We start from the raw sequence: 10,200 nt of genomic DNA, 5'->3' as shown, positions 1-10,200 counted from the left end.
CAAGCAGAATGAAGAAGGCACTTTTATTTGTCAAACCAAGTACACCAGAAACTTGCTGAAGAAATTTGGAATGCAAGATTGTTCAAGTGCATCCACTCCAATGGCCACTGCAACAAAACTGGATAAGGATACCGGTAAATTAGTAGATATTACTGACTATAGAGGTATGATTGGCTCTCTACTCTATCTAACTACTAGTAGACCTGATATCATGTATGCTACCTGTCTTTGTGCAAGATTTCAAGCAGATCCAAGAGAACCTCACTTAACAGCTGTGAAAAGAATCTTTAAGTATCTTAAAGGAACAACTGCTCTGGGATTATGGTATCCTAGAGAATCAGATTTTAAACTAATAGGTTACTCAGATGCAGATTTTGCAGGTTGCAAAATTGACAGGAAAAGCACAAGTGGAAGCTGCCAATTTCTTGGAGGCAGATTGGTTTCTTGGTTCAGTAAGAAACAAAAGTCAATTTCCACATCAACTGCAGAAGCAGAGTATATTGCTGCAGGAAGCTGTTGTGCACAGATTCTTTGGATGAAGAATCAGTTACTGGATTATGGGTTAACATATTTCAAAATCCCTATTTACTGTGATAATCAAAGTGCTATTTCTATGACAGGTAATCCAGTTCAACACTCTATGACAAAGCACATCAGCATCAGGTACCACTTCATAAGGGAACATGTGGATGAAGGTACAGTGGAATTGCACTTTGTTCCAACAGATCAACAACTAGCAGATATCTTCACAAAACCACTATGTGAAGCCACTTTTACAAGATTGGTAAATGAACTTGGAATGGTTTCAGGTTCTTTTTCTAAATCTGTCTAGTTTTGTTCTGATGCATCAGACTTTATGATCAGTATTTACAGAATGTAATTTCTTTGTTTATTCTGTGCTTAATTGAAATACACGTTTAAGTACTGATTGTTGTCTGATATATGTTTCTAAACTCTGATAAGTGATATGTCTGTTTAAGTAACTATTCAATCCTATGAGGATAACTGTGCTAGATACTGACCTAGTAGTCTTCAATAAATAAATGATTCCATGTAAGAAGTAATTATTTCAGTGGAAATCTTATGACACTAGCAAATTCTGATAATTGAGCTTAGTTGAGTTTACTTTGTTTATCTTATTACTAAGTCACAAATTAGAATAATGCTACTCATCTGTTAAGTTCTGATACTAGTAAAACTGCTGAATGTACTAAGTGCTGATAAACCTCACTTATCAAAAGAAAAAGCAAAAAGATCAAAGAATAAAATCAGGTACTCCTTTGAGATCTAGAGTAAAAATGTGGAAGGGACGACCCAAGTGCATTGCTGGTATTAAGTAAATATGCATTAGAAAAGCAAAATATTTTCTTGGTGACTTTTCACACTCTATGATTACTGGAGAAATACTCTGATAATAGCATGAATTCTGATAAGCAGTCGTGACTCACTTACACTGAGAAGCCACTGTAAAATAGAATTTCAAAAGATGCATAAAATTAGCACAAAACAGTTGAGGTGGACTCAAGCATGAACTCATTCATCAGTAGGTTTCAGGACAATGACAGCTCTTTAGCAAAATTTTAGTTATGCCTTATTTCTAAGATGTACTGAAGTGAATCAGACTTTACTCTTTGTCTGTTATTTAGCTTAATGCACACACTAATCACTCCATCTGAATGATGAAAATTTTTGTGGAGGTCTATGTTATTTTAGATAAACAGTCATTGTGTCATTATTGCACAAATTCTGAGGACAAGCTCTGGTTGCATATTCTGATGATTAAGTTCTGAAGAGTATAACTCAAAACTTGTATGAGGACTTACTAAGATAGGCATTCCTTTTTCGAATTAAGAAATTATGTTCTGATGACTGTTAAGTTCTGATATAAGTCTAAGTTCTGATATTACAGTCTAATGTTTTACTTGACTTATCTGTGAATAAAATTTGATAACAGTCTCTGTTAATATTTGAATATGTTGAAGTGGAAGATTAATAGTCACTATGGTTAGGGTTAATGGTATTTGTACTTGAACAGTCCACTGTTATTTGTTTCTTGTGCGCTTTAAATCATGTTTCCTCTTTCCAATGAATGTTATTCTTTTTCAAAGTCTAGGGAGACGAGGTAGAATTAATTCTACCTGTCAGCATTAAATACTTTTACGTCTCCTGGCATTCTCTTGCCTATATAAGCAACCACTTCACATCAGCCTTCCCATCAAATTCTTCTCACACACTTATCTTCATACTTTTTCTTTCAAAAACACAATGGTCAGATACAACATGTTTTTGAACTACCAAAACTTCAATATGGAGCTAAGCTGTGCCGACTGGCAGCAGGAATGGCATGTCACAGCCATTCCTGAGGAGATATGGGACTCTGTCCCACAGGAGGTACTGACCCACCTCCTGTTCTTCTATATGGATTACCATCGCCATCTGGAGCGATTGGAGGAGGAAAGACTGGCAGCCCTCCGCCAGCAAGAGCGAATCATCAGACTCGCCATTCTGTTTGTCGAGAGTAGGAAGAAGAAGAAGAAATGATTTAATCTTGTCTTCTTCCTGTTTTTCTTCATCATCAGCTTTCAGGCTTCTTAGCTAGGACTAAAGCTGTTGATGTTAGGTTTAGTAGCTTAGGGAAATCTTGTATAAAGTACTGATGTAATTTCCATTTCATAAATGTATTCTCTTGATATATTAATAAAATTTGTTTTTGCTTCAAGATTTTGTCTCTAAGATATTTGGTAATGCATTGATAAATCCTGATTGATATTCTGATGACCATATAAATTCTGTTTTAATTTAAGTTCTGATTTTTTTTTATCAGCACTTACTCATCTAATTTATCTTGGTCATTTTTACGTGATTTACTTTCAGAATATTAATGATGCAGTGAAAAATAATTAACTCAGTGGGAACGGTTTCAATTTTGAATTAAAACTGTTTTACCTTGATTAATGGAATATCTGGGTAAGTGGAACGGTTTTTCCTTGAAAACAGGCAACTGGGTAAGTAACAATTCCTGTTTTCTCGAGCCCAGTAACTATCCGTTATTATTGCATGTATGACAGGTGTCCAACGGTAACATTTTTGTTCAGAGTATCAGTACAACAGAGAGAGGATTTCTTTAATCCTTTATTTTCTTCGTATTTTTTCTCTTTACTTACTTTTACTCTCTTTCTTCTCACGTTGGTTTTTCATACAGACATCTTATCAAACACCTAACAGGCACTTTTGAATCTCAATTTTTCACATGGCACCTAAGGATTTAATCATTGATGGAGCTAAGTTTTTTCCAAACAACTATGCTGCAATTCTCGATCATGCTGAAGCTCCATCTGAATTGCATTTTGTGCAAGATCTTCTTGCACACAGTGAGATTGGGTATGCATTAACTCAGCCTGAAGTCTTTTCGAGTCAACAAGTTCTGACGTTTTGGCGGACTGGGCACTTTGATGATGGTGGTAAATATGGCACTCCCAATATTGTTTTTGAAGTGGGTGATTCATCTTATGCAGTCACTCCTGGTACAATACGCAAAGCTCTACATCTCCCAGAAAATTGTACTTTTTCAACTCCAGAGGAATCAGCACTTCAGGAGTTAATGGCTGAATTGGGATATAAAAAGAGTTTGGCAAAGCTTGGGCAGTTAAAAAGGGCTAATATCAGAAGAGAATGGAGTTTCTTCTTTGACTGCATCACCAAAGCTTTTGGGAACAAATGTTCGAATTTTGATGCTATCCCAATTCTGAGTCAGCACATAGGGTATGTTATTATCCATCAAACTCATTTTGATTTTGCAACTGGAATAATTGGTTTTATTGGGGATAGGATGACAGAGGATAGAAATGTTGTCTATTTTGCTAGATTCTGTCAACTTATATATACTTTTTGTACTGATGAACCTCAATTAGTCAGTTCCTCAATCCCACCTTTTAGAGTTGCAAAACGATACTTTAATGATCTGGTAAATGCTGATACTAAGAAAAAAGTGGTTAGACCATTACAGATTCCTCAGTCTGTAAAACAGATCTTAGTAAATGCTGATCCTGATACTTATAGACCTGTTTACTTTGATGTCCAACCAACCACAAACACCCAAAAACCATCATCCTCAGCACCTACCACTCATACTTCTCAACCTACCCTCAGGACTTATCTCAAATCCTATCTCCTACTTCATAGACTGTTCAACCCTCATCCTCCAAGCCAAAGAGGACAAAAACTATTCCTCAAACACCTCAAAAGAGGAGGAGGACTGCACTGAGAGATGAATCTGATACTGAGGAACAGGTTCCTTCTTCAGAACCTGTTGTAGGTGAAGCTGAGAAAGTGAATTCTCAGAAGGATTCTGGAATTGGGGGATCTAGGCTTCTCAAACGGCTTAGAAGAATGACAGTTCCTGAAACTCCCAAGGAATCCAAATCAACAAAGAGATACAAGAAACAGAGGGCAAAAAGGCCAGTTTCAGATGATGAAGAGGAAGCAGCTAAGGAAGGGGATCAGGAATCTCTGATCTCACAAGATAAGGAATTTGCTCCAGTCACTTCTTCTCCATCAACTCCATCTCAGGAAGCTGTTTCTGAAAAGGCTAACACACCTTCTGTGTCTTCTGTTGATCCAGGCACAAGTGCTGATATTGATGTTCAAAACTTGGTTGTGCCTGCAGTAATTCTCTTAGAAGCTCCAACAACAATTAATCCTTCCACAACACCTGTTACTGATGCTGTTCAAATTCCAAATTTATCAACAACACCTTCTCTGCATCAAGATGCTGATGATCAGAATTTAGGTGAGCATCAGGATATGACTGTTGATCAGAACTTAGAACAAGATCAGCAATTAGAGGATGCTTAAGCCTCTATTGCTACTCACACTGTTGTCTTATCAGAAGATATTGATTCTTTAAGTTCTGATGCTGCAAATGCTGGAGATACTGGTGATGCTGCTCCAACTGTAGATGATGATGAAGCAGGTCCTTCAGGACATACTCCTCAACAAACTCTTCCTAAGTCTGAACTGGTTGAGAAGTTTGTTACCGGAGAAGCACCAATACCTTGGAGTGAAACTCCTGCAGGTCAGGAGTGGACTAAGGAATGGAACTCAGTTTCATGTGTTCCAACTGAAAAGCATCTTGCTGAGCACTTGACTAAAGCTGATGAAATGTTAAATTCTGATGATTTTAAAACCCAGCTTAGAGTCACTGCATTGCGTACTAAACATTTACAAGGTCTTCATTCAACTACTCATGCAGAGTTACACAAGATTCAGGAGAACTTTATCAAACAGGAACAAGTTTGGAAAATTGATAAGAAAAAGTTCTTCCAACCTACCATTGACAGGATTGCTTATATTGAGAAGACTCAAGATCATAAACAAGCTTAGATTGATGAAATTCTGAAAAATCAAGCTTCTCAGCAATCACAACTAACTGAAATCCAATCCTCAGTGAATTTGCTTATCTCTCTTCTACTACCTGCTGATGCCAAAAAGGGGGAGAAAGTGATTAAGTCCAAATGCAAGACTGACAAGACACTGACAGGAAAGGATAATGAAAAAGATGATCAAGGAAGCTCTGGAATGGGTAGAGGTCATAGTCAAGGTAGAGGATTCACATCAAGACAAGCTAGTCACAGGACAAGTTCTGATACTGGGAAAAGAATAAGTTCTGTTGCTGGTAAAAGGATAAGTTCTGATGAACTTTTAGATCTTGATGAGGAAATGTCAAGACAGTTATTTCTTCAGGAAAATCCAGGAATGGACTTGGAAAGTTTAAAGGAAGAAGAAGCAAGGCTTAAATCAGAGAAAGTCACATCTAAATCTGAAGCTTCTGGTAAAAAGCCACTTCCAAAACTCAAAGGCATTGTGATCAAAGAAAGGACACTTACTGAAGCAACATTGGCTAGATCACAACCGCAGATAGATCCAAGATCCAAGGGTAAAGAAAAAGTTGGTGAACCTGTCAAGGTTTATGTACCTCCTGAGGATGAAGAAATTACTGATGAAAAGGATGATCTTGCTCTGACTCCAAAAAAAAGTTTTTAAAACAACCTCTGACATGGCTCAAGTTGTTCAAAGTCAAGAAATTGTAAGTTCTGATATTCAGAAGAAGCAAGTAACCTCTGACATAGCTCAAGTTAACTTGATATCAGAAGATAGACCAAAGACACTCCTACCAGGATTCACTAAAGAAAAACAGACTCAACCTTTGAAGACTACTGCAAGTGGTTTTGAAGCAAGAGTAGTTACTGGAAAGGAAGCAAGAGATAAAACTGGATTGGGAAGTGCTGATGAAAGAAGAGTACACAACACTACCAATGATCCAACTTCCTTGAGTGAACCAGGTATTGGAGCAACTCCTGAGAGATTGAATCAACTGGAATCTGTACAGATGGTTTACCATATCTACTTGAAAGAATACATCATGTTGTATTTCATGACGGATGGTAGGGTTTATCATATAAGACAAAATGCCATTCCATTGAAGTATTTTGAAGAATTGGAGCATGTACTTTTCTTACTTCAAGTGGATGACAGAATAACAGGGACTGCTGCAAACTACTTAAAAGTACAGATTCAGAGACAGAAAAGGCTTTATTCTGTTAAGTCTGACAGCACATATGTTCCAAAGTACAGAGATCACAATGGTGATATTGTTGATATGAAGCCTAATACTGCACAGATCAGAATATATCTTGGTATTAAGGGACTTGAATTCAATCTGGAGTCTGACAAAGCTTATGTCATAAGACTAGATCAGGAGTTGAGAAAAGCAAAGATCAATGATCTCAGAATTGCAATCTTTCAAACTGGTGAAGATACTGCAGAGCTTAAAGATGCCAAAAGGAGAATGATTGATGAACTCAGATATGCTGAGAAATGTTTGTTGAAGAACTATCTCAGAACAACTCCTGACATCAGAGAGATCAAATGATGAAGCCAAGTCGAAGATCTACAACTGCTTAAATTCTGATATTTGTACAGACTGAAGTTGTTATCAGAAGTTGAATATTGGTAAAGCTTTAAGGACTATAAGTTGTAGTTATCTAGTCTAATTCTCATGCATTTGTACTTAATGTTTTTGACATCATCAAATATCTGTTAAACTTGTATATTATGCTAATTTACAAGTTGGGGGAGATTGTTAGATATATTTGATAATGTCATGGCTAATATAATTTATGTTTAGATTTCAGATCTTACTTAACAGGACAAATCAGTACTTAACTGTTGATCAGTACTTATACTGGAAGTCAGGACTTAAGGATATCAGTACTTATATTATCAGGAGATAATCATCAGAAGTTAGATATCAGAACTTAAGTGCTGAAGGATGATCAGAGAAGGACAGTAGCTGATTAAAGGAAAGAAGATCGAGATAAACATAAGAAGAGATATGCATGAAGAAGGAATTCCGTGAAGAATGGAATACTTGGAAGAAAAGATATCTGATTGATATATTTTAGGAAGTAGAATTATATTCCATATCAATTAGCAATTATCTTGTAACTGTGTTGTATATAAACACAGATATAGGGTTTACACTATAGGTGTTATCATATATTCGAGAAGATTATTCATTGTAACCCTAGCAGCTCTCGTGATATTTGTTCATCACTGAGAGGTAACAGTTCCATACTGTAACAGAGTTTATTGTTTCAATAAAGTTTGTTTTCTGTTACTTAATATATTAAAGTTCGATTTGATTGTATTATACACTGTATTCACCCCCTCTACAGTGTGTGTGACCTAACAGTTTCAAAAACATCAGAGTTTAATCCATCAGAGTTTACAGTATCAGGACTTAGACTGTCAGGATTTTCAGTATCAGAATTTGAGTCTTCATTTTTAAATCTCAGCTGATTATGGTCAATAAAATCTTCAAGACCAGTAATCTTCTTGTCATCAAAAGAGACATTGATAGATTCCATGACCACTTTTGTTCTCAAATTATAGACTCTGAAGGCTTTTGTGGAAAGTGGATATCCAACAAAGATTCCTTCATCAGCTTTTAGAACAAACTTGGATAGCTGTTCAGAATGAGTCTTGAGAACAAAACACTTGCATCCAAATACATGAAAGTACTTCAGATTTGGCTTCTTTTTCTTCACCATCTCATATGGTGTTTTTCCTTGCTTGTTAATGAGTGTTGCATTTTGAGTAAAACAAGCAGTCTGCACAGCTTCAACCCAGAAATAGGTTGGAAGCTTTGCTTCTTCAAGCATTGTACGTGCAGCTTCAATGAGAGTTCTATTCTTCCTTTCAACAACTCCATTTTGCTGTGGAGTTCCAGGAGCAGAAAATTCCTGCTTGGTTCCATGGTTTTTGCAGAACTCTTCCATTATCAAATTCTTGAACTCAGTACCATTATCACTTCTTATTATCTTCACTGAGTCCTTGACCAATTTATCCAGTTGCTTGACATGATCAATCAAGATAGATGATGTTTCACTTTTGGTGTGCAAGAAATACACCCATGTGTATCTGGTGAACTCATCCACTATGACCATAGCATATTTCTTCTTTGCAATAGTCATGACATTCACTGGACCAAATAGATCAACGTGTAGTAGGTGATAAGGCTCAAGAATTGATGATTCAGTCTTGCTCTTGAATGAGGATTTTCTTTGTTTGGCCTTCTGACAAGAGTCACAAAGGCCATCCGGAGCAAATACTAACTTGGCAGTCCTCTCACAAGATCTTTCTTGACCAACTCATTTATATTGTTGAAATTTAAATGAGAGAGTTTCTTGTTCCAATTCCAACTTTCTTCAATTGATGCTCTACTCATCAGATAGATTGCAGAACCATCAGTACTTGTTGAAAGCTTAGCTTCATAAATGTTACCACGCCTATATCCTTTCAAAACAACTTTGCCTTTAGATTTACTCACAACTTCACAGTGTTCTTCAAAGAAATCAACATGATAACCTCTGTCACAGATTTGACTTATACTTAGCAGATTGTGTTTAAGTCCTGAGACCAGAGCTACTTCGTTAATGATGACATTCCCAAGATTGATATTGCCATATCCCAATGTTTTTCCAATGTTGCCATCTCCATAAGAAACACTTGGGCCAGCTTTCTCCACAAAGTCTGATAGCAGGGCTTTATTTCCAGTCATATGTCCTGAACATCCACTGTCCAGAACTAGGATATTTTTCCTGTGGCCCTGCAATCACAAAGACCACTAATGATTAGTTTTAAGGACCCAGACTTGCTTGGATCCTTTGGCCTTATCAAGTTTGTTAACATTTGCAGTGGATTTAGCATCAGAGTTTATGTTAACATTTTTCTTATCAGAACTTACACTATCAGACTTTGAATCAGAATTTACACTAGAAGGAACAATGGAAACTTTCTTCAAAGAAGGTTTTATTTGATAATAATCATAGTACAAACTATGATATTCCTTACAAGTATAAATGGAATGCCATAAACTACCACAATGAAAACAAGGATTCTGTGGTTTATATCTAACAGACTGACTCTTAACTCCTGATTTTGAAGGTAAGGAGTTAATGTTCTTATTCTTCCTGCAAAAAGAAGCCAGATGGTTAGAACTTCCACAGTTATGACATGTTTTCCTAGGAGCATCAGGAACAGGTTTATAATCATTGCTTTTATTCACACCTTCCTTTCCATTCCTATTTTTCCTAGGTGATTTTACCTTGTTTACATTCTTAACATCTTTCAGCTTATGCTTAAGCTGCTTCTTAGTCATTAAGCCTATATTTACTTCAGCTGTCTTTTCCTGTTTTAGTTTGTCAGAAGTTAATCCCTCTCTAACTTCTGATTTATCATTATCAGACTTTACAGTTACAAACTTAACAGGTTTTAACTTTGGCTTTTGCTTAACAACAGACTTAATTTCTACAGTTCCTTTATCATTCTTATCCTCTCCAAAACCTAAGCCCTCTTTCCAATTTTAACTACTTAGCAAATTTTGAGTTGTTCTGCCAGAGTTAGTCCAAGTCCTGATTATCTCTCTTTCCTTTTCTAACTCAGTTTTTAGAGATTCATTCATTTTTAGCACTTCATCCTTAACATAAAAAGCATCATCTCTATCCTTCTGAGTTTGATGGAACATAATTAACTCTTTTTCTAAGAAATCATTTCTTTTCTTAAAAGCAAGATTTTCAGAAGTTAATCTTTCACATGTTAAAGTTTGATCTCTATAACTAACAAACATGGTTTTAAGAT

The sequence above is a fragment of the Apium graveolens genome, chromosome 9 (assembly GCF_009905375.1).
Source record: "Apium graveolens cultivar Ventura chromosome 9, ASM990537v1, whole genome shotgun sequence".
In the NCBI taxonomy this organism is placed as follows: Eukaryota; Viridiplantae; Streptophyta; class Magnoliopsida; order Apiales; family Apiaceae; genus Apium; species Apium graveolens.
This window is presented reverse-complemented; position numbering follows the sequence as displayed.